Source organism: Prunus persica, chromosome G2, assembly GCF_000346465.2.
Source record: "Prunus persica cultivar Lovell chromosome G2, Prunus_persica_NCBIv2, whole genome shotgun sequence".
Classification (NCBI taxonomy): Eukaryota; Viridiplantae; Streptophyta; class Magnoliopsida; order Rosales; family Rosaceae; genus Prunus; species Prunus persica.
The window spans coordinates 5,341,173-5,344,824 of record NC_034010.1 but is presented as its reverse complement, the minus strand read 5'-3'; the positions used below and the strand labels follow the sequence as shown (position 1 = coordinate 5,344,824).

The following is a 3,652-nucleotide window of genomic DNA, read 5'->3' as shown; positions in this document are numbered from 1 at the left end:
CTGCTGCTCTCCGGGGACGTAGGCATAGCCGAACCTCGTTAAATACTGTGTTTCATCTACTTTACGTGCAGCTCAATATTCGCACATATCCCAGTTATTTTACAACAAGTGCATGTTTATTTACTTATTAACGCTCAAAATTTTTAAGAGAGATGTTATGATGAGTTGTGCATGTAGCATTCTACTTTTAATATCCCAACTCCAAAGTGTCTTCTAATTTGCGTAAGTGAAGGCATAACAAGGAAGATTTCATGGTAACAAGGAAGGGAAGGGTCATAACAATCTATAAAAACAGAACATGGAAATAATAGTAACATGAGCAGCTCATCCCATAGCTTAGACAACCTCAGAAGATTTCATATTGAACTTCAATGACCTTTTTCTTGTCAAAATTCTTGACAAAGCTTTTGTAACATTCGACGAATATGCTATAATGTGTAGAGACAAAGCTTTTGTTGGAAACAACAATCAGTATCAAACTGGCTGTCATAGATAAAGCTATAATCTTTCAATGTGGGACAAGAGGAAATTGAACTTCAATAATACGAGCTTTAACAGGTTTAAGTACACAATCCATGGCTGTCTTTGAAGGATCCATAGACAAAGGCCAACAAACTGGCAGCATATGGCATTACATAGAAAGTAACTTTCAACAACTTCATCATCATCCGATAAAGTTTTCTTGCAAGAAAACAAAACAAAGACGTGCCCCCCCAGGGTTTAACATCAGTTTATCTTGTTTGAGATGAAGAATTCTTCATCAACACAAAGAGAGCTTTTCCAAGGCCGCCCTTCCAAACACAAATGAACTATCTGCAGGACAAGATAGCTCTGATAAAGAGCTAATAGAAAGCATATAATAAGGATGTTAAGTATATTGCTGTCGTTAAGTATCCCTTTAGTAAATTCTAATATTTCAGAATCTAGGAAATTGGGAGCATTATCAGAAAGATTAAGATGGATGGTTCCAAGCAACGGTCTAGTGCTAAGAATATAAACAAAGGTGCAAACTTTCAAATATAAAAAAGCAAACTTACTTTTCTTTTGTGAGAGAGTGGAGCAGAGATCTCAGCCCTATGTTTTCTGCTACAGCTTTCATTCCTTCTCGAAATCTTCAACTTCAACTCACCCGAGCATGCATTTCTTGAGTTTGTTGGAAGATGATAAGGTCATTCTACCTTAAAAGAGCATGCAATAGGCTTTAGTTTTCTTCCATTAGCAGCAGTTACCTTGAAATCTCAAAATACACAATGCATGCCAAATTGGGTCAAGTTGGGGTAGTTCCCATTGGGAATCTTACGCAGAGAGTCTAGAGATACAACAAAGAAAACAATTCTAATGAAATGGAACTGTAGTTCGGAAGTGAAAGGCACAGAAAAGGATCAACAGAATTTTACCTTCATGTGTTTTTGTTCCTCGTCGGATTTTGAAAAGCCAGGTCTAATAGCTATACAATGAGGATTTCAACTCGATTGCTTTCCATTTTCATGCATATCTCAGCTCAATAAGATACTCCCAAGTTCAAGACATTAAGAGTTGGATCATTAGATTCATCTTAGAATATGAACAAACTAATTTCTCTAGTTAACCCCAACTCATGTAGCTTCTGAAAACTAATTTCCAACCAACAAGTATGTACACATTTTCATTCATCTCAAATTAAATTCATAAATGACGTTTTCAAGTTATTACCTACAGAAAGGAATTTTATGATGAAAGATTACCTAATCATAAATGACGTCTTCACCACATTGTCCAAATGCTGGTCTGTTGCTAGATCACAACCTGGAGAAGATTTCCTTCACCGTTGTTTGCCACAATTTGTTTGTAGAAAAACAAAAATCTATATACAACAGTAAACTCTCCTCGGGCAGTGACATGAAAGAAACCTGCAAATGAGAACTGTTTATGAGAAGGCATGTTATCGTGCAGAGTGACTAATAACTCAGCATTTGAGACTAGACAGACATAAGTTGTGATCAGCATGCTCTTGGATACCAATAAGGACCAGCCCCAGTGAGAAACAAAGTGATAGAATTATCAGAATTTATCAAGTTTAATACCAATAAAATCTAATTTGCAATTCAAGGCAAGATTCTTTTTTACAGAAAAAGAAAATGCTAATGAACTATTGCTGTTGTTCCATTTTGAGCAAGTAACGTTTTAGAGTCCTTCAAAAGTTAAAGGCGCAGAGAAAGAACACAGACAAGCCTTACCTTCAATTGTTCCAGATCAAATTTTGAAAAGTCTGCTTCTTCTAATAGCTTTTTAATATGGACGTTTACTTGAGTGCTTTTACTTCCCGTGCATACCTCAGCTCAACAAGATGCTCCTAAATCCAAAGGAGAAATTAATTCTACTGGCTTTAATTAAATCTAATTATTGCAGCTTCATAAAAATAAATCTAATTTTTCTCATACCTTTACTCAGAAAAGAAAGAGTCTTGTCACTACTACAAAAAAGCAAAAAGACGACGGTAAATCACCGTCGTGTATTTGGTTTTTCAATGGTCGTGGAATCCACCGTCATCTTTTCCCTCATAAACCACGACGCTAAATAACCGTCGTTGTTAAACAATACAACGTCATCAAAAAATACAAAACGACGTCTTTGTACTGCAAAAAGATCTAAAAAAAGCAATCGATGATGATAATAGACGACCAATTCTCTAAAAAGACCGTCGTTAAAAAGGGAAAATATGACACATATTAAGAGAACAAGGCCGCAAGATAGACATACAACGACGACAATAAAAATACGCCGACGTTAAATATAATTTTCACGACAATAAAAAATATGACGTCTTTAAATACATTAGAAGACGACGTTATTGATACCTACTACGTCGCACATATAAACACAACCGTCGTACAATTAATTTTCCACTTCGATTTTTTGATAAAAGATGACGTGGAAATAGTTGTCAGTGTCATTATTTACGACGTATGTGTTTCTATAGTAGACGTTGAAAAACTAAACAACGTCAGTTACAAATATATGAGAGTCGTATTAAAAAATTTATACGTCCTATTTTCAGAAACAAACAACGACCATAAATATTAGACGTTGTTAAATACAACAACGTCGGAAAACAATAAAAACAGACGTGTTTAGTCTGCTAAAGTTCTACAACGTCTCTTATTTACAAAAAACCGTCGTGAAATAAATTTTCCACTTCGATTTTATCTAAAAAAGATGACGTGGAAATAGTTGTCAGTGTCATTATTTACGACGTATACATTTATATAGTCGACGTTGTATTTATATGTATTCATTACTCACGACGCACTTAATAATATAGACGACGTTGAACGTCTAAACAACGTCGGTTCCAAATAAATGAGAGCCGTATTACAGAACATATAGACGGCGTAGATTATGATGGGAGCCGTATTACAAATAACGTCGTTTAATTGTTATTAGACGGCGGTTATAATGAATTTCCGTCGGAATTAATTTCGTTCCTCTTCGTTTATAAAAGAACTTGCGACGTGGAAAATGTATGATGACGTCGTATTTTTTAACGTTCAGATTACATATCTCGTTTTTTAGACGTCGGTATTATGGGATTGGAGTCGTGTTATTTTGAATTACATGGCGGTTCTTTATCCTGCATCTTACCGGGCGAATTCAAACTTGAGCCTTATCCCCG

At 35.4% G+C, this 3,652-nt stretch overlaps 1 protein-coding gene across 7 annotated transcripts in view; it reads right to left on the bottom strand.

Moving 5' to 3' along the window:
- LOC18785505 (putative disease resistance RPP13-like protein 1) overlaps nucleotides 541-3,652 on the bottom strand; it is a 90,276-nt gene continuing 87,164 nt past the window's right edge. For 4 of the 7 annotated variants that reach the window (XM_020556362.1, XM_020556360.1, XM_020556361.1 and 1 more), the window contains 3 exons: nucleotides 1,725-1,889; nucleotides 1,038-1,178; nucleotides 542-842 (listed from right to left, as the gene is read on the bottom strand). The gene's annotated coding sequence lies outside the window, so the exon portion shown is untranslated. Of the gene's footprint in view, nucleotides 843-1,037; nucleotides 1,179-1,724; nucleotides 1,903-3,652 lie in introns of all 7 variants that reach the window. The other 3 variants (XM_020556363.1, XM_020556364.1, XM_020556359.1) reach the window with 3 other exon arrangements.